Below are 22,238 nucleotides of genomic sequence, written 5' to 3'. Positions count from 1 at the left end.
CTCAGTCAGGTAAATGGGCAGTTTGAAAAAGATCATTTGCTTCAGATACAGGGATTAATTGGAAGAGTTTTTTTTTTTTTTTTTTTGGTCACAGAGATAAATCTCAACAAGGTATCTGGTCAGACAGGCAGTAGTCAATTTTCATAAAGCTCTCCTAGAAAAGAAATCACACGGTTAAGATCACTATCAGCCTTTGTAAACAAGAAATAATTCTTTAGACATAAACCTCTAAAACTCCTTTAACTTTAAACCAAATGCCTACTACTTCATTCTCAGTGGAAACAAAAGTTACTATCCACAAAAAAAGTATCTACACAGAAGGTTTTTCACCTCAGTCTATTCTTTTCCAAAATAAAGACATCCCAATTCATAAATGTTTCCTCAATTCTTTCACTATTTTCTTTCTTTTTTTTTCCCTGAACCCTCTGCAAACTAATTATGAGCTCAGGGATGATCATTTAATTATTAGACAATACAGCTGGGTGATAGTTTTCATCAAGTTAAAATGGTTTTTATCTCAAGTGTGTTTTCTACACAACCCCAGTTAATGTTTTGTTTTTGTCTGTTTTCCAATTAGATATCCTAATATAAAACAAGGAAGAATATGCAGAAAAGGGAAGCAGTTGGTGTTGAAAACTAAGTCACTCTAAGCTAAATTTACAGTGACTGGAAAATAATCCACTTGAATTTTAACTCAAAATGCAGCAAGGTGGAAAATGGCACATGGCTACACAACATAAACTACCAAAATTATAGAAAGCTGTTAATGTACTGCAATAACATTGCTGATTAGCTATTCATCACCATTACAGCTTGCAGAATTATTTCACCGTTGCAGGAGAAACTGATTTTTTGAAGACAGGCCCTTATTTGTTTAAACACCTATGTGCTACCACAATTAAATAAAAACGTTCATTGAGGGTGGGCTTTCCTAAAATCATCACAAAATATTCTGATCCAAAACTAAAATCATAGCAAATTGCTTTTCTTTAGATCGCCCTAGTCACATATATTAGACCAGTTTCCCTCAACGTTGGCTGCACACTGGAATCACCTGAGGAGCTTTAAAAACTACTCGTGCCTCAGCCCCACCCTCACGGATTCTGATGTAACTGGTCTGGGGTGAGGCCTGGATCCTGACATTTTTTAGAGCTCTCCAGGTGATTCTAGTATGTGGCTAAGGCAGAGAACCACTGCCTTAGACAATATTAAACATATCAATTAAAAATAATGTACTACAGGCTTAGTGTGTGCCAAGAACTGTGAGTTGGTGAGGAAAAGGAAAAGTGTAGGACAGACCCTGCCCTCGAGACACCCAATTTAAGGGGGAAAAGATGCCCAATTTAAGGGGGAAAAGACCTGTAACTCAACAGTTACCACTGAGTGTTGCGCAGTGTGAGGACCAGGGAGCAGGGAGCAGTGAAGGGAGCCCGGCAGAGGGGCATCCAGCACAACCAGGCAGAGAGGGCCTGGTGTCAGGGGCAGCTCCTCCAACACTACGGTCAGGCTGGGTGAGCCAGGAGGAAACGTATGGAAAGGCATCTCAGGAGGAGGGACCAGAACGTGGAAATACCCAGAAGCTGGAGAATGTGGCTCTCTCCTTGGAGCGCTGCACGTTTCCTTACAGGTGAGGCAGAGGGTGGATGTGCATACAAGAGGGAAATGAGGCTGGAGGGGTTTCCCAGGGTGCCACGAGGCCCCCAAGTGATAGTGTGAATGGACCAAGTAGTCTGAGTGCAAGGCAACAGCTGGTGTGGCGGACGGCCCAACCCAAGGCAGGGCAGGGGGCGTGGCTGCTGCTCCTTAGCTCCAGTCCGTGTGAGAATAAAGGCTCAATATTGACACCTCTTCCAGATTCTCAAGGGATGCTGAGAATCTGGTCCCTATGTGAAATTGCAGGTTTTAAAACATGGAGCAGGAGAACTAAACAGGTCTGCAGGCCACATACGGCCCACAGAGCTACAGGGATGGGCCACACCTTTTCACGTCATTATGGAAAATTACTTAAGGATTTAGGGTGAAGACAGCAGGAGCTAATTTAGATTCAAATACATTTTCAAATGTGAAACTGAACTGCAGTGTTGCAGACAGCAATCTGATAAGCTCAATCGCATAAAGCTTTCCTCCCCACAGGAATGCTGGTCAAGGTGGCACTGTTCTGAAATTAGGCCCCTACTTTTTCATTTTTCCGATTCAATACCGAACCTGCTACTTTTCGGTGTAGAGAAAACACAGTCTGGTAAATACTGAGATACAGGTAAAGACCACACTTATTAGGATTCAAGGTAATATAAATTATAGTCAGATCTGAATTACAAGTGCAGCTGGAGTACAGAGGTGGGAATCAAAAATCACAGATGATCTGCCACGCTGGGCTAGGGCTCTAGGCCCTGGGCAGTGATCCCCTGCAGGCTGGGAACACGGCCAGCTGTCCAAGCAGGACAGCCTGACAGGAGGGAGGGGAAAACCCAGATGCAAGGAGAAGGGCACCCAGTCCCCAGAGAGGACTCTGCTTCCTTCCTTTGGATACCACCTGGACCTCCTCCCCAAGGTCCATTTCACAAATGTAAGGGAAGAGGCACATCCCTTACACAGGATGACCAGCTGTCAAATACTGTAAGGGCTAAATGCAAACAGGAATTCTCTGCTCTCTCAGTTAGTATCCATTTAAAGTCTCAAGGCAAAGGTCCACACACGGCACACAGAGCACTCATAGAAGATTCTCAAAAAATCGATAAAAAGGCACTTGATTTAAATGTCCCAAAGGTATATTTCACAAATATAGTTGTCTATAAACAGAATTAGGAAGTGAGAACATTAGTATGACCTTATAGATTTTTAGGAACAAAAAATCCTACATCAAAAACGGGGCAGGGTAAGGAACACATCACAGACCCGTGGCTACAACTGATTCTCAAATCAAATAAATGGACAGAAGTATTGTCCAAAGGAAGACAGACTGTTTTTCTAGTAAGATGCTAACTGTTTGATTTTTTCCTTCAGGTTTTAACAAAAAGAGAAAACATATCATTACCATGTCTGGTAAAATGCCTGTAGTCTCTGCATGTCATTTCTAATTTTAGATATGGAAATGGGATTCTCTCAGGCATTCTGACTTCCAAAAAGGGGTTGCTGAACTGCGAGATATCAGAATCTCTGAAAGCTTGGAAGTAACACAATAACATTTATAATTCAGCAAAAATAATGGTCCTTTCTCTCATAAGGAATAGGCTGTTTAAAGTTAAATTATATTTAACAATCTCTACACTGTCTCTCAAATAATTTTTAAAGATGAAATATTACATAAACTCATAAAAGACCTCTAAAGGCACAGAAGGGAAAATGCCTTTGAACACGAAGACTCAAAACAATCTGAAAAATTGTTCTCCGTTCATCTATTGCCATGCACAATTAAACAGCTAAATAAAGAAATCATAGCAGTAAAATCATTAGAAGAGTTTTTTTTCAGCAAGTCACCTTACTGAACCCATAAAGCACATATTAGAATGTATTATATGTTTGAATGTATCAATAACATGAACACTTTCCAGTAAGTCCTATCTAAACACATCCAACATACAATTTTAATTTTTTTCTTGATACAGAAATTAATATTTGTGCACAGTTTTACCAGTGATTTCTTAAAATATGACACAAGTTCTTAATTTCTGAAGTTGTTATTCAAAGAGGACGTGACTTTGATTAAACAAATCAGCAGCTGCTGAAATAGGGACTGTGCTTCCCACAGGAGAGGCCTAGATTAATGACACCACAATAGGGAAGGAGGAAAGTGGATCTTATGAGTATATAACTGCCTATTGGGGGTGGGGGACATACAAACAAACATGCCTCTTTCTACTAGATTAGCTTCTGAGAGCAGCCTAAATTTCCCTTTTGCGTATTTCACACTCAAGTGTTGTTATCCCCAGGGTTCACTTTAATGCTGTAGCCAGACCAGCTGGCTTGCACTGTTTTTTCCATTTTCACCTGTTTGGGCTTACTGGCAACTCTAGGAATCGTGCAGTTAATCCATGAAGTGATTTTGCCATTCTCTTTAACAGAGTCAGTGTTCTACTTCCAAAGGGCTTGTACAATCACACTAGTGGTATGAGTAGTGAGATTTTTTTAATTACGCTTTTTTTTAACCAAAACTCTGTATTTGTTTCTTTAAAAACAAAACAAAAACAAACAAACAAAAAAAAAACTTTTAAAAAGTACTTTGCCCCAGGAGGACTATTGCTTTTGCCTAGACAAAAGTGAGATTTAAACTCAGGCCTCTGTGACTTTCCAAAGCCCATACCATACCATTACTGTCTTTCTATCATACCACACTGTCTTCTAGTGTGACCTTATTAGGCATATTTAGAATTTACAATATAAATGATGCGTGCACATGTTTGTATCCATATGCATGTTTTCCTCAATATATCTGCCACTTATTTGCTCCTCCATGGGAATACTGAGGGCTGAATGAAAACAGGACTCTACAAACATTCATGCTCTTCCTAAGACCTAGTTACCCACCTTTTAAAATGAAAGAATTCTAATGAAAGATTGCTCACCTGCATAGAATCACATCAGCATCCTTAAACCTCGTTTCTGAATTCTGGCTTATAGATTTCTAGCCACTTGCTTAGATGGATGGCATACCACAGCCTAGCCGCATGATGACCACATCCTTCTCTCCTAATCACACAATCAGGCACTACCACAGACCCCAGGGAACACCCGTGAGATAGGCTGAAACCTGGGATCCTCTACCAGAGTGACAGCACCTGGACAAACGTCTTCTTGAGCAGCAGAACACAAAGAAACTTTAAAGGACTAAAAGTAACTGCATATGTGGGCAGCTGCGGCAATTATGAACAATAAGACACAAAAAGGCCACAAACCAAATACCTTTTCTGAGATGCTGGTAGCAAAAGCAGGGTACTGCGCACGATCTCTGCACACAGCACCACAAAGAGGGAGCGCAGAACACCTAAGCTGTGCCACCAGCCCAACCCATAGACCCGCCTCTGTTGTTAGCCCTTTTAAGGACCCAAGCAGCTCCTCTCAGCGACCAAGCAAGGGCATCTGTTTCTTGTTCTCGCTCCCTCATGTTGCAGCAGGAGCCCCAATAAAGCCTTACCTGAATTTCTCGCCTGGCCTCTTATCAATTTCTATTGACTAAAGAGTCGAAGGGCCTGGGTTGGTAACACCTGGGGTGAGTTTGGGGCCCCCAAGGATAAAAGAAAGTAGTGCAAAACCATGAGGGCGTAGTTATGAGAAAAACACAGCTCTCCAAAACATTATGGAACCAAAAAGACAAAGATGAGCCTTTCCAATGTAAGGAATCAGTTCAGGGAGGAGGACAAGACATCCTAGGCGATGCCATCTAAGTAGAGGATGCTGTCTTAATTCCCAGGACAGGACGTCTACAGAGGGGATGCTGGCAGAACACGATGAGACACCAAGATGCCTTCTGTGAAGGGAGAAGGAAAGCACTTATGAAGCTAAGCATGGGAGGGGAGCTGGAGCTTCCTTTCCCAGTGACCAAGGCAATGGATAGAAACAGCTCCAGCCCAGATTAGGCGGTAGCAGAAAGTAAGAAATTGGAAGGAGAGCCGGAAATGGCTATATAATATGTGTGACAGAGCCAATGAGAACTGAGCAATGTGACTCTATACAACATTCTAGCCTGTAGATAAGTCCCCAAGTTCCCATACCTATAGAGAGTTAAATTATCTGAGGCTGAGATACTGTGGGAGAGGAAAAACACTAAAGGAGAGATGTGCTAGAGGCAGGGGACACCGTTTGGAAAGGAAAAACAAAAAACAAACACTGCAGAAGTCCCCTAAGTATATTCGGGAGAGTGCAAGTTACCTCAGCACAAATAGCCAGGCACTGCTCTGCTGGGGACCGTGCTGTGCCAAGTTTCATCACATCAACACAAGAACCCCTTGGCACAGGAATCATTTGCTGATGTATATAAAACTGAGAAAATGTAGATGGTTCTGCTTTAAACACTCCTCCTCATGTGAATGGCCATGGACTGGCAGTCTTAAATGGGACAGTGTTCTCCATCCAGGTTACAAAGATGAAGTATTACTACTCCTCCAGCCCTTCAAGATATAAAATCTATTTACTTAAATCTTGCTTTGCTCCAAGTACGAAACGTCCTTCAAAGCAAAGGTTTTATGTTCATATTCAGAAAAGGTTATTTGGCCCTAAAATGGATATAACTCCTAGATAAAAATCACCGATGTTTGAGATGATCTAGGCAGGTACGATAAATAACCTGATAAATGTTTTTGCCTTTTCTCTCATCATTACTAAAAGGCGAAAAAAAAAGTGCCTCATGAATATTACTAAACATTCAGTAAATCTCATCATTCCCACATTGACTTATTTGTAGGTCTAGGTTTTCTCAAATAAATCGTGAACGCTGACTTATAGCAAAGCATAACACTCTCTGGACAGGCTTTATACACAGTAATAAATAGAAAATTAAAACTGTATGCAGTTTTATTTTTAAAAAAAGAACTTGTGAACTAGCTCATTAAAAATGCATTTTATCAAAGTGTGTTTTAAAAATTGTTTAAACTGCTAATCACTGTTCCCTACCCGAAATAAAAATAAAGAAAATATGTGAAAGCCACAGACCGATAAGGATACCAGATATTCCTGTTTTTAGAGTACTTTATTAACCCAAAGGAGTCTAGGTGCAGAATCAGAGGTGAAGCATCAAATAAGGTGGAAATAAAACAGCATCTTAGGTGAGGGTTTTAAAGATACATGGCAAAACACACATCTGGCAAGTGAAATTATCATCAGAATTGCTAAAATAAAAATGACCACAACTCCGGTTGTTTCAATACTGCATGCTATTCTTTCAGAGTAAACAGAGACATTTTTTTAAAAAACTTAGCACATTTTTCACCACAGTGGCCCACTGGTTTCTGGCCACAAAACTTCTCTTGATATCATTTTAGGTTATTAAGAAAAATCTACCTCAATATATCATGTGTTTTCAGAAAAGAAAAAAGTACTGGGATTTCGACAATCAGCTGAAGGTCACAAAAAATTGATATAAGTAGAACATAGGTTTCTCCCTGTTTTCCCAATCCACCACACAACAGTGACCTACAGACAGGAATGTTAATGATACAATTAAAAGTTCTCTAAAATTAAAACTGTATGAAGGGAAAAAGCCTCAGAAGAAATTATACTTTAATATAAAAACAGTGAAGGCTAAAAATGGTTATCTCTAAATTGAATAACATTTTGAGGTGATAACAATAAGACAATTTAAATATTTAAACTGTTTTTAAATCAGTACATGTGTTTTTTTCTTGAAAAACTCACGGAAAATGTAGCATGCATAAAAAATAATAATTATTCATGCAATAAATAATTTGAATAAAGAAATGTTTATTAAGAATGAAATACAGGCCAAGTATTGTCCTAGGCACTGAGCATACAGCAATTAACGAGTCCCTGTCCTAAGGAGGCTTATTTTAGTGGAGGGAGACATCATAGAGAAACAAATATGCCAATAGACGCTGAGTGGTACTGAGAAAAACAAGCAGGGTATAGGGAATGGGAAATATCAGGAAATAGAGGGCAAGTCCTATTTTATATATGATGGTCAGAGAAGGCTTTTCTGATAGGTGACATGTGAATAGAGACCTGAAGGAAGTGAAGGAACAAGCCATGTGGATATCTGGGAAGCACATTCCAGGCAAAGGGAATAGCAAATGCAAAGGCCCTGGGGCATGAACATACTTGGGGCATTGAGAGTTAGAAAGGGTAGGCAGAGTGAGCATGGGGGAGTGGGCGATGGGAGATGTCCTTTTGTTTATTCTGGATTATCCAAATTATTTAAAATTAACTGGCTTCAGAAGGTAAAGGGTAAGAAAAGCAGGAAGTGAGAGTGAAAAGACAGGAACTACACTTCATTGAGCTTCTACTAAGTGACTGATAAAGGACATTATCTCATTTAACCCACTCCTATCACAGGCGTTGTTACAGATGAAGCACAGAGAAGTTAGGAGACAGCAAGTAAATGGCAGAACCTAATTTAAATGCAGATCTTTCCAATTCTAAAGTTGAAGTCCTTAATCATCATGCTTCTCTGTTTCCCTAAGACAGCCAAAGGTATCAGCTGCAAAAGGGAGAATCTTCAAACTAACTGAGGTCCCACAAAGGCAAAAGCAAAATTACACAGCTGATACCCATGCAGTACTTCTATGTATACATTCTTCTCAGGGTTTCTTATTTTTTCAGTTCACCCAAAACAAGGCACATAACATGCTAACGGATGTAAAAGATACCTTCAAAAACTGAGGATGAAGGATGAATTAGGAATCAAAGTAACAGAGATGCAGCCCAAAAATACCTGTCACAGAGTCCAGGCAGCTCATTCTAGCCCTTTCCCAGGCCCCTTGGCAGATGCAGGCTCCCAGCAAGAGTTATAAATATAAATCCAAAAGGAAAAGATGATGGAAACAAGAGATGCTTGCAGCTTTTCTTTTGCTTTATTCCATTTTTACATAAGGGCACCCATGCAAATACCATATTCCTTTGTCTACAACATACATCAGATGTTCAAAGAAAGTAGCAGAGATTTATCCCTTTAAGTATTTCCAGACCAGTATTTTCCTCAGCTCCCAGCTTTGAATTAGGAGGAGGCTGAGAGGGGGAGATCTCTGGTTGCTGGTTGGTTCCCTGAAAGAAAATATTCCCACTCTCTGCTGTAAATTCAGATTTAGGGGAAAGTAGTAAAGGGATTTCCCTGAGATCGACCTCACCAGTTATTTCTCTAGGGAAATAACTAGTTGAAATCACTAGCACTGGTTAGCAAAGCCACTGTGAGATCAAAGAGCTGCAGACAAAAGCTGCTACAGGAGCCCTGTGAGGCTTTGCAAAGAGGTAAGGGGGGGAAAGTTTGCGGTTTTGCTAAAAGTAAAATAACAAAAATACAATTAAGCAGTGACTTGAAGATAGTTTAAATTCAGGGGGTTGGGGGCTTTACTTATAAATATGATTTGGATACTTTAAAACTGTTCAACATTGTGTCAAGATAAATTTGCTAAACAAAGTTATTCGTTAGTGTTTTATCTTCTAAACCAAACCCAGAAACACCATAAAGGGGCACAAATACCATCTCCCGTTTCACAGCTGGAGAAAAGGAGACTCACGGTGATACATGGCACTGCCAAGTTGCACATCATGGTCAAAAGTGGGGTCTGAAGGCTGTTTTGCTAACCTTAAAGCAGTGGTTCCCACGTAGGGGCAATTCTGCTCCCCAAAGGATATTTGGCAATGTACAAAACCAGTTTTGTTTGTCACAACTTGGGGTAGGAGGGTTGAGCAGAAGCCAGCGATGCTGCTAAACATCCTACGATGCACAGGACAGTCGGCACAACAGTAAAGGACTATCCAGTCCCAAATGTCAACGGTGTCCAAGCTGAGAAATCCTGGTCTAAAGTTAATTAGAAAAGGGGAGTATCTGTTGTTTGAGGGGAAAAAAGGAAAAAAAAAAGACAAAGTTGGGAAAATTTACTGGGGGAAAAAATACTTATTGATGGTTCAGAATTTTGAAGGAAAGGTACGGCAATACATTACACAGCCTGCTATCCAGGTGGTACTTTCCCATTTTCCTGTCCATAAGTAATATTTCTCCTTAGAAGTGCTATTCCCTGCAAGGTGGATGAGGTTCACTAGCTACAGCAGAAGCAGCTTTTCTTTTCAGGTAGCTATGGACCCAGTCAAGACAACCAAGGCTAATCTCCCAGGTTCAGCCATTGCCTCAAGTCAGATCATTTTACCATCACCCCCTGGGTTTCTTCTTTCCATAAAGTGAAAATAACACTCTTGCTCTCTGAGGGTGTTGTTTGGATTAATCAGCCCATTAAGAAAGTCATGTTTTACAATGAAGACAAAAGAGGCTAAGTGTTTTTAAATGTTACAAATGATGCTGCTTGGGGCACTTGAAGGAAAACTAATAAAAAGTTGCAAATCAAACTACAAGGTGAATAACATCTCTTCCCACCCCTAGACCAAATGCTTTTCAGTGACTATTCTGACTTAAAATTTCATATGATTTGCATATGGCTGGAAGCTAGAGTTTTATCACAGGGAGAGCTGTTTGCAGAAGGACACCAGTCACAGTAGGGTTCCCAAATCCCTCAGCCAACTCAAAATGCACTTTTCCCCAATCTGCAACTATCAGATTTAATATAGTGCTCCTCTTTTCTCTAAGTAGTTCTGTTAGGGGAAACACTGACTGAAACAGCCCACCCTGGCCAGGCAAAGGCAGTAACAATCTGCATAAGTTATTTTAGGACAGGAGATCCTGGTAAGGAATTCGGAACTCACAAGCCACCACCAATCGGAAGAATAAGGGAAAGGTCAAAAGGAGAGAGGAGACACCAGTCCACATGTCCTACCAGCCTCCCAGAATCCGCCTCACTGGAATCCATCTTGGCTGAGCGGTTGTGTGCACCACCAGAAAGGACGCTGAGACAGAATGATTGGCCAGAGACAATCCGGAAACTAATCCCATCACCATAAAACTCGAGACTGAGAGCCACGTGGCAGAGCAGTCCTCCTGGGTTCCCTTAACCTCCTGCTCTCCGCCAGGGCACCCCTTCCCAATAAAGTCTCTTGTTTGGTCCAAATGCGTGTCTCCTCGGACAATTCATTTCTGAGAGTTAGACAAGAGCCCACTCTCGGGCCCTGGAAGGGGTCCCCCTTCCTGCAACAGTTCTACAGATAATTTGACATGCCACACCACAGAACCTGAACATATATAAAACATGAAGACAATCCTCCCATAAGCCAAAAGTTGAATCTTCCCAGATAAAAACAACAATAGCAAAAATCTCCAAAATTCAACATCTATGGAATTTTTTCATGGAAGAATTAAATTTCATGGAAACAAGTGTAGGAGAGCAGAATTTGCCTCCTCAAAACGTGTCTCTTTGGTGTATTAATTATTTTAAGCTGGTTCTTTTCTAAGAAACAGCAGATACGCGGAAAACTCTGAAAATGAAGTAGGAGTTACCCTTCTCTAAGAAACATTTACATTTGGAAGGCAAATTTCCATCTGTAAGGGTGTCTTCTTCAAAGTACCAGGAAGAGGATGACCCAATTCTCCAGAAATTTACCAATGGAGAAAGCAACAACTTAAATCTGCATGACAACCTTACCCACGTTTACCTGTGCTCTTCCTGGTGACCTCTCATAACTGACCCTCCCCACCCTCAACATCCTCTTTCATCTTTAGATGAGGATGGTATTTAAGGTGAGGGCTTTGGCCATTTTGGGGAGTTACTCAGTTTTTCTGAGTCTCTCCCATGTTATACGTGTTATGAAACTTTTGTTTAATTTTCTCCTATTCATCTATCTCATGTCAATGTAATTTTTAGATTGGCCAGAAGAACCTAGAAAGGTAGAGGAAAATTTCCTCCTCCCAAATATAAACGTGCATACCACTTTGCTCAGCTGAAATTAAATAACATGCACACAACGTTACACATGGAAAGAAGCAGCTCTCACCATATTTCCTATCACAAACCCATTAGAAAGCTGGGGGGGGGGGTGCGGAGAGGAGGAGGATGACAGCTTTTTATTTGGCAGGATTATCATAGGTTACCTCACACCCCACATATAACACCCTGAGGCACAAACCTGTAAATGCAGCACCCGGATCATCAAAATCCCTCTCTCCAACCGTGACCTCTATCACCTATCAGCCTCCAACTCTACAGCCCCTCCAAGTTTGCTTATCTTAAGACAGGTCCCATTCAGCTCTCAGGATTCCATTTTTCTAACATTTGAAAAAATTAATAGATTCTTAAAGACACAACTTCAAATCTTTTCTTTCTCTCTATCAAAAACACGTTTCTCTTACTCCATACTCAAGGTGGTAAGCGCATACTCCCCACGCCTACCTGTGGGCTGCACATAATAACTGCTTCCCAACGAGTACAATGTGTGTGGGGGGGTAACTTCACAGCGGAGAAAACTGATAAACACTATCTCACCTGATGATTAAGGTCAGGATCAACAGTCATAAGTCATACTGCTTATGTACCCTTGATATGAGGATGTAAAGGAAAAAATGCTGCCTGCCATCCCAGTTCTACAAGGATCAGACCAGCAGCCACGGCAGCTGCCCACCAACCGTGCACCCTGAGGGGAATACAGAATGCAGAATAACAGGAAACATTCTGTGCTTTGGCTATACTAACCCCTAGATAGTTAAGATACGTATCTAAGGAAACATGTCAATGTCCCCAGATTCTTGCATCTTCCCATACATAACAAAGCACTAAAATCATTAAATGGAGATGTCTGTTCTTTGTGATTAGCAGTAATCTTTTGAGTCCAACTACACGTTTTTTCCAGCAAAAAAAAAAATATATATATATATATATACATATCCTGGCTCCTCCTTACCCCTTTGGAACAGTTCCTCAGAGCTATCTGAGAGGCCACCTCCTGAGCTAGAGTCCTCAGTTAGGTCCCTGAATAAAACGTAACTCACGACTTTCACATTGTGCATCTTTCTTTCAGTCCACAGTTCTGGTCACCACAAAGGGACCTGGAGCAGACATCTCTCCTTAACCTGAACTCTACAAAGATCCGGAGCCTCGGTAACAGCAAGGACCATCTGTGCCCGTCTGCCTCCTCAGTGAGTCCAAACGACTGGGTGAATCTCTCTTGGGTCTTCAATCTCCCATTATTAGCTGATGATCCTAAGTTTTATTTGTTGGTGGATAAAAAGATACCTGACTCCTCAGTTGAGTGACACTGAGGAGGATATACCCAGTTGAAAGCCACCAGGGAAAATTGAAATATTAGATTAATTAACGTTAATTAGGTTAGCAAGGGAATAGGAAGAAGTTGAGAGGAAAGTCAAGTGACTTGCTTCCCAACAAGGTGAAAATTTTAAAGGGACTTTTCCCAGCAAGATGAAAATCTTTACATGCTTATTAAGAAATAGGATAAATAAAACAGATGTTGATGGCATTAAAACAAAGGTTTTAATACAATATTAGTGAAGGTTGGCTGGGCCAAAGGAACCGCCATTGGTCCTCCTAACATTAAAGGGCCCCAAACAAGCCCACTCTTTTTACTCTATTTAAAAAAAAAATTTAAGGCTAAAAGAAAATGATACTGAGATACCTGACCAGCAATTGATTGGCACGATTAAGGTAAATATGGACCAAAGGGCTTGAGTACCTTGGCTCAACCCCTCACTGGGTACCCTAAAGCCTTTTATACAAACAGATACAATGGCAGGGAATAAAAGGAAAGTTTCTGGGGCTCTTTGTAAGACCAAGACTTGCTGATGGGATCCTAATGGAGGTTAAAGTTAAAGGTATAAGAGTTGACAGACTTGAGATAAAAGTTTACTAAAATTAGTGTATTTGAATAGACTTTATGTAAGATGGTTACATCTCTTTTGCCTGATTATATTGTGGGACAGACATTATATCTCACTGGGGAATGCTTCCCCTGCCTGGTATTATAAGACAGAGCATATAAATCTGCCCTTCAGACAATATTAATTAGACATACTAAAGGAAATCAACAGGGTTACCTAAGCCCACACAATAAGAAGTTAAAACTGGGGTCTAGTATTCAGGGGCTAATAAGAGCAATAATGGAGGGTTGTTTTTTTTAACCCCTAGGGTAAGTTGGCCTGAGTTTGACTTATATACTCAGAAAGAGGGCCCTGGTTGAATGCCTTGCAAAAACATTTTAAGGCATGATACACTGAACCCTAAAGTTCTAGAACATAAAAATCTCTTGATTTCCACTTTGGTTGGAAATCTTCTCACTGATAAAAAGAAACAAATTTTTAAAATGTGGTTACACAAATCAGTCTTTTGATATCATGTGGGCAATAACCCAGTTCTTTGGAGAATTAAAAGCACTTGTCTTTATCTTGCAAATATCTACAAATTAGAAATGTAAACACAGCCTACAATGACCTAAGACTGAGGCTTACTTAGCTCAATCAGGTAGAACCTGAAACCAAAAAAAAAAAAAAAAAAGGAGGTAGGGAAGAGGCCTTTTTAAACTCAAATTGCTACAAAGGCTCCCTCACCCAAACTCTAATTCACAGCCTCCTTAAAGATTTATTACAGACAAATACAAATCTTAAAAGTCTCTTCCGCAAACAGTAAAAAGCCTTAGTCATCTGACCAAATAAATTTAACTTATTCCAACTGCTATGTAAAAACTAGTAAGTTTTGTATTAAAATACCTGATTCATGACTAAGTTTTAAAATGAAGCTATGCGATCTCTGATTATCTGTTTATATGTTTGTGTGTCCATTAGAGATATATCAGTAATGTCTCTAGCTCAAAATTAATTTGTAAAAGAGCTCTATTTAATTGACTTAAAAGTAAATGCTTATACTTGAAGGAAGTACTGAAATTACTACATGCCATTCAATTTGCACTATTCAAAATAAGTGCAAAATAAGTGCAGCTGGTCCTTGCCTAATCATGCATTCTAAACTATTCAAATTGTTTATTCCTTTAAGATTTTAATTCAATTTCTATCTGCCAAATAAAGAATAATTCAACAACTGTTTTAAAAAAGTGCTTATAAATTAAATATTTCTAAATGTAATAGAAACTAACCCAAACAAATTCTGAGTTCCTGTGACCTGGAAACTATTCAACATTAAAGTTTAAATTTGTTGGTTTAATTAATACAGATGTCTTTTATTGTACCTAGGTTTACTAAAAGTCAAATAAGGTTATATTATCTCTGTTCTCAAATTTATCAGCAAGAAAAGTAGCTTGGGATGAATGCTGACTTGGTCGAGCGTCTCATGAAATTTTCATGGGTAATCGAAACATAATTGTTGGAACAACTGAATTAAGTAAATATGAATGGGGTAAGAGCTTTCAGGTGAACTCTTTAAAAATAATTATGTTTTATGGTATACCCACTTAAAAATAGTTTCTCCAGAGTTTTACTAACTTGAAACTTTAGAAATTTGCTAAGTTAAGTTAAAGATGGAAGTTTATTAAATACCTAGATCATTTCCAAATAAAATAAGATACTGAAATATTAATTATGGAACAGAGGTTTCCTTTTACAAAGAAACTAAAGATATTTAGTTTAACATTAATAAATATGCTTGGGGCCTTGCAGACGGCGCCACCCCGGAGCCTCCCGTGCAGCCTAGCCATGGTCAACCCCACCGTGTTCTTCAACATCGCAGACGACGGTGACCCCTGGGCTGTGTCTCCTTCGAGCTGTTTGCAGACAAAGCTCCAAAGACAGCAGAAAACTTTCATGCTGGGGAGAAAGACTTTGGTTATAAAGGTTCCTGCTTTCACAGAATAATTTCGGAATTTATGTGCCAGGGTGGTGACTTCACATGTCATAATGGCACTGGTGGCAAGTCCATCTGTGGGGAGCAATTTGATGATGAGAAGTTCCTCCTAAAGCATACAGGTCCTGACATCTTGTCCATGGCAAATGCTGGCCCCAACACAAATGGTTACCAGTTTTTTGTCTGCACTGCCAAGACTGAGTGGTTGGATGGCAAGCATGTGGTCTTTGGCAAGGTGAAAGAGGGCATGAATATCATGGAAGCCATGGAGCACTTTGGGTCCAGGAATGGCAAGACCAGAAAGAAGATCACCACTGCTGACTGTGGACAAATCTAATAAATTTGACTTGTGTTTTATCTTAACCACCAGATTATTCCTTCTGTAGCTCAGGAGAGCACCCCTTTACCCCCATCTGCTCGAAATATCCTATAATCTTTGTGCTCTCACTGCAGTTCTTTGGGTTCCATATTTTCCTTATTCCCTTTGAAGTTTAGCTGAATTGAAAAGTTAAGTTTATGATTATGAAATAGAAACTAAACAAAAAAACTAGATAAAATAAATAAATGAATAAATATGTTCAGTGTCACACTGAAAATTTTTCTAATGAAAACACGTTTTTAGAAATCATAAATAGTATTTATAAGTTTACCAATCTACAAAATGCTAATGTAAAAAACAGTTCATAATTGCTTACTTCTTAGTTTTCATTTGAAATTAAGGTTTATAAAGGTTAAGAATTCTAATTAATATATGTAATTAAAACTACTAAATTAATAAGGAAAATATTTTTGTAAGAAACAAAAACGCACAAGGAAAGGAAATGCATTTTGTTAAGACAGAAGAAAGTGATTTTGTCCTGGAGATGAAGGAAGGAAGGAAGGAAGGAAGGAAGGAAGGAAGGAAGGAAGGAAGGAAGGAAGGAAAAGTGTTAGGGGAAACACAGATTGTAACCGACCATCCTGGCCAGGCAGACAATAACAATTTGCATGAGTTATTTTATGATACGGAACTAGCAAGTCACCACTAACCGGAAGAATACAGGAAAAGTCAAAAGGAAACGCCAGTCCACATGTCCTACCCACCTCCCAGAATTCTCCTCGCCAGAGTCCATCTTGGCTGAGACATGCACACGCCACCAGAAAGGACCCTAAGTGAGAATGACTGGCCCAAGACAACCGAGAAACCCACCCCATCACCATAAAACCTGAGACTGCAAGCCACATGGCAGAGCAGTCCTTGTGGGTTCCCTTAACCTCCTGCCCTCCACCCGGGTGCCCCTTCCCAATAAAATTTCTTGCTTTGTCAGCATGTGTGTCTCCTCGGACAATTCATTTCCAAGCGTTAGACAAAAGCCCACTCTCAGGCCCTGGAAGGGGTCCCCCTTCCTGCAACAAAAACAAAGGGCAAAATCTGAAGGTAAAAAAGGAAGTTATAGAAGGTCTGTGGCAAAAGAACTCTGAGAAAAAAGAGTGTTGCTCAGTCAGGACTCACTAAGATTAGAACAAAATTTAATTGAGTAAATAAATTTTAATATTAAAAGCAAGCTGATACAAAAGTAGCATTTGGTTTTCTGTTTTCCTGGAATATTGATCTGCTTTTGATAACTAACAAAAAAAATTTCTCTACCTTTTAGAAAGTTACTCTACCTTTTAAGTGATCTGTTGTAACTTTCTGTATTTGCCTTTAAAATCTTTTATTGTCACTTTGGTTAAGTAAATAAATATTGTTTCACAGTGACCTATGATCCTATTTGACCAAGTGTTTTAAAACTTTTTGATATCTCTGACAAAATTCCCCAAAGTCAAATTCTAAATGAAGTTCTCTTGATGACCTCGAGCTTTCTCTGGGATGCTTCAGAGGGCCCCTGAAACATGCCAAAGAGAGATATTAAACTAATTATATTTATTTGGTATGTTAAATTACATGGGAAATGTCAAAAAAGTGGTGTTAAACCTTCTTAGGTTATATTGTATGGGTAAATGTCATTAATATAGGTATTCTAGAAATTATATGAAATTCCTAAAAATCTGGTGTGTCCTATAGGTTCTGGTATAATGTTATCAGTCATAGTTCTAGTTATTATCTTAAAATGTTGTATATCATAGAAATAACCAAATTTGTCAATTGCATTGTAAGCAGATCTTTATGCCATTTTAAGTCTTTTGTCATATATAGAGAGTTGTTTTCTCTGCTGCTTTTACAAAATGAAGATCTTCAAGAAAATTTATAAAAAAACTTTTGACAAATACAGGTTTCTGATGACTTTTAGATCATACCACTGAACTGGGTAAGAAATTACAAAACTTTATTAGAAAACCTGCTCACTTCATTCAGATCAACAAGAATTAATTACCTGGCACTGAATGAACTGATAAATAGAATTTATAATTTTATGAATTTTGTCTGTAGTATTATTGGCTTTTGATCTTTGTTTTTCAGAAAATCTTTTCTCTTATGCTATGACCTACAGCAAGTTGATAAAGTATAACTTTGTAAATGAAGATGAAACATTTATCTTTTTCTCTCTACCTGATCCCTCCAGAATCTGGCTTCTCCAGCTGGCTCCCCTCTCAACTTGATGGCTTATTGAGATTCAGGCTGCAACTAATTATACCAATAATTGTTTAATTTGTTCTCTCTGTTGTTTCCAAGCTACTTATGCTTTGTGTCTCTCTCTGCTGTACTATGACCTTATTAATGTTACTGGCTATATTACTTATATCCTATCTATTTATAGGACTGTTCTCTCTTGTATTACCCAATGTGTAACCAGACCTCTGACAAAATTCATGATAGCTAAACATCTTGAGGCAATCAATCACATATACAACTCTATATAAAATTAATTGTAATAGCGCAACTCTAGATATGGGAAGATGTAACAAGTGAAAACATTCCCCTGAATCAAAACAGATGAGTAAGACAGACGATCCAGAGAATTTTAGGTTACTAAGAGGGCCTAATTGAGACATAGCACATGAATGGGCTGTCACCAAGATCCTTGCCTGTGGTGTGGGACAAATTGGTCATGAAATATCTCCCAGACTTTGGTAGAATTCATGACCAACAGGGGCACTATAAAAAAAGAAATGCTGCCTGCCATTCCAGGATCAAGCCATTAGCCAATTTTAATCACCCCAGATTCTTGCACCTTCCTACACATAAAAAAGCACTAAGATCATTAACTTGGGATGTCTATTCTTTGTGATTAGCGGTAATCTTTTGATATTGACCATATGTTTTTTTCCAGAAAAAAAAAATTTCATCCTAGCTCCTTCCTCACCTCTCCAGAGCGGTTCCTCAGAGCTATCCGTGAGGCTGTCTCCCAGGCTAGAGTCCTCAGTAAGGTCCCGGAATAAAATTTAACTCACAGCTTTTACACCGTGCATTTTTCCTCTAGTCAACAATAGGATACGAATGGCACTTTATCTCTGTGGTCTTCTTCCCCAAAAAACCATAACCCCAGTTTAATCATGAGAAAAACACCTGACAAACCCAGATGGAGGAACATTCCACAGTGAGCCTTCCTGGCTGGTAATCATACATCAGTGTACTTGGAGGCTGACGCATCCTGGGGCCATGGAAGCTCCCCATGTGGGACACTCCCAGACCTCACCCTAGAGACCTGCTTCTCTTCATTGGGTACTCCTGATTTGCATCCTTTATAATAAAACTGTAATCACAAGTATAGCACTCCCCTAAGTTCTGAGTCATTCTAGAGAATTATTGACCTAAGGAGCTGAATTTATAATTAGTTGGTCAGAAACATAGATGGGCTGGAAACCCCAAAGTTTGCAGCTGCTGTCTGAAATGAGAAGAGTCTTGTGGAGGACTGTTAATCATAACAGAAACTGGATGAGGAGTATATGAAAACCCTCTGTACTATCTTTGCAACTTCTCTGCAAACCTAAAACTATTCTTAAAAGCTTACTTTTAAAAATATACCTTTACCTTAATTCTAAGCTACCATCAAATATAAGTGATGTTCAGTACAAATTTGTTACCTAAGTGGTCATACTTATTCTATCATGCCACAGTATCCCAAGAATTACCATAAACTAAATGGCACTAAAAAAAAATAATTAAAAGTTAATTATATGAGCATATTACTTTAATCACCTCTCATTAGCTAACATAAAAATTAGTTATGTGTATTAGGCCTCACTTTGATTTTTAATCCACTTGCTTCACTATATTAAGATAAGGCTCCATTCTCATTCTCCCCAAAGGATAATATTATACATATTATCCGGGTGCATGCTGAGATTAGACTATCACCACAACAGTTCAGCCATGAAAATTAACACGTATCCATCAATCTCAGGCTTAGAAGAAACTGCATACTCCCCTCACACTGAGCTCCAGATGCTGGCCTGTGAGGTCCCTCACAATCTGGCCCTTGTCTGAACCTCTCCATCCTTCTCTTCCTAGAGCATAACAAGTTCACTGCCACCTTTGCACTATCTGGTCCCTCTGCCTGGAATGTTCTTCCTGCAGATCTTAACATAGCTGGCTCCTTTTTGATAGTCAGGTCTCAGTAAAATGTCACTTAATCCAAGAAGCCTTTCCTGTCCATCCAATCTAAAGAAGCACTTCCAACAGTCTATTTCTATTTCTCCTTGTTTATATTTTTTATCATGTTGCTAATCACCACCTGATTTTCTAGTTTGTTCTTTTACAAATTTATTTTTTTTTTATTTTATTGGCTGCATTGGGTCCTCATTGCTACTCGCAGGCTTTCTCTAGTTGCGGCGAGCAGCGGCTACTCTTTGTTGCCGTGCACGGGCTTCAGGATTGCAGTGGCTTCTCTTGTTGCAGAGCACGGTCTCTATGCGTGCAGGCTCCAGTAGTTGCAGCAAACAGGCTCAATAGCTGTGGCTTTTGGGCTCTAGAGCGCAGGCTCAGTAGTTGTGGCGCACGGGCTTGGTTGCTCCGCAGCATGTAGGATCTTCCCAGACCAGGGCTCAAACCTGTGCCCCCTGAATTGGCAGGCAGATTCTTAACTACCGTGCCACCAGGAAAGCCCTCCTAGTTTGTTTTTTTATCTCTTTCTCCCTACCTACAATGCAAGTTTCATTAGAACAGGGACCTTGCCTGCCTTGATCTATTTCTAATCCCAGCCCCTAGAATAGTGCCTGATACAATGAATGTTTTCAGAATGAACAAATGAATGAAATGGAACTAGACTTAAAGAAAATCATGCAATAAAGCTATCAAGAGAAAGAGGAACTTTATTAAATAAATAAATTTATTAAATGCTAATTATGCTCCAGATACATTATCGCATTAAATATTCACAAAACCCTGCAAAGTACATAATAGTATCCCTATTTACTATTCACAGATGAAGAGTAGGAAAAATCTGATAAGCAGCTCAGTGACAAAAGTGACATGATTTCACATCTGACTGACTCTAAGCCTGTGTTCCTCCCATTCTTTCTTTAATGTATAAACCCAGCCCAATTCTTCACTTTATGACTCTCTTTTAAAAATGGTCTCATGAGAACTAGGAGTCTAGTAGAATGCTGATTGCAGTGACTGTGACCTTAAGCCTGATAAAACTAGTGAGACCAGAAGACAGAGTAGCACGAATCCAGCTGGGCACAGTTAATGAAAATACCATGAGCTGGTGAGATGTTTGCAAGTCAAAGACCTTCTAAATCTCTCTCCTGGCCAAAACACTCAGTTCAAATTCAACTGAAAGATGACATAAAAAACTTCCTAGAGCCTAGAATCCGCCAGGAAAACTGTACAACCTGAAAATAACTCTACCAGGTCAGCTTAACCCTGACTAACCTAATCCTTAACCATTTCCTTCCCAAATCAAACAGACACACTTTGACTATCACGGATGAGAAAATACAAAAGTTGCTCTCTATGTAACTCTAAATGCCAACCCTTAAACGACTCAGATACAGCTGGTTCCCCACCCCAGCAGGGTCTGCCATCCCTCAGGGACTTCCCTGCAGCGTGACTCTGTCACTCTGTCCCATCTCCAAAAAGAAGATCCAGCTGCACAGGGCATTCTCAATGTCACGCCCAGCAAGATTTCATGACAGTAGTATATCTTGTCCTCAGAGCATTTCCACCACGTCACAGGCTCTCCCTCATGTCCCTCTGCTTTCCAAAATCTGTGTTCCCAAATGGGAGCCTCTCCACTAGGCAGAGCCCCCACAAAAAAAAACAAAGGTATTCAGCTCCCTGGATTCACTGCTTCTCTGCCAGGCCAGTTTGCCTTCCCCAGCGTACTTCATCTTGTTATATATTTACATACAACATATTTGCAAAGAACTGTGCTACATTTTTATCCTGAAAAATTATTTTCCACATTATAGTTAAAGAAGCACACCTAATTTCTAAGGTGCTACAGAAGAATGAGAATATGAGTAAAACTTTAAATGCTAAAAATGATCATCTGAACTCTCAAACACAAACCAATGTCAAATATGCACCCATCATGTCATTAACTAATTGTTGTTAACCTATTTTGACTTCATCAAAATAGCTTAACAACAGTTCCTGTAACTAAGAAATACATCAAAGCTCCACCTCACAAAGCACCAGGCCCACAGAATTATATAGATGAATTCTACCAAATCTTTGAAGGAATGGATAATTTCAGTGTTTGAGAGTAAAAGGTAAAGAGATTTAAAATTCTTTGTATAATGCCAGAATAGGTCTGTTACAAATACCTTTTAAAAAAGATAAAAAATCCATAGAGCCATCTCACTTATGGATAGCACATGACTCATACTGTTATTCAGGTTAAAATATCAGTACAGAAATCCTGATGAAAAATGAGTCAACAGAATCCACCAATACTTTAAAAGAATGATACATGCATGCTCATGTGAGGTTCATACTAGTAAGACAGATAGTTAACATCA

General features: G+C 39.4%; 1 protein-coding gene and 1 pseudogene across 1 annotated transcript in view; one reads left to right on the top strand and one right to left on the bottom strand.

The window, feature by feature from the left end:
- Positions 1 to 22,238, bottom strand: part of PPM1L (protein phosphatase, Mg2+/Mn2+ dependent 1L) — a 295,093-nt gene that overhangs the window by 241,754 nt on the left and 31,101 nt on the right. The gene's annotated exons all lie outside the window — the stretch shown is intronic.
- Positions 15,203 to 15,687, top strand: LOC130855753 (peptidyl-prolyl cis-trans isomerase A-like; annotated as a pseudogene).

The sequence above is a fragment of the Hippopotamus amphibius genome, chromosome 6, assembly GCF_030028045.1.
Source record: "Hippopotamus amphibius kiboko isolate mHipAmp2 chromosome 6, mHipAmp2.hap2, whole genome shotgun sequence".
Classification (NCBI taxonomy): Eukaryota; Metazoa; Chordata; class Mammalia; order Artiodactyla; family Hippopotamidae; genus Hippopotamus; species Hippopotamus amphibius.
This window is presented reverse-complemented; position numbering and strand designations above follow the sequence as displayed.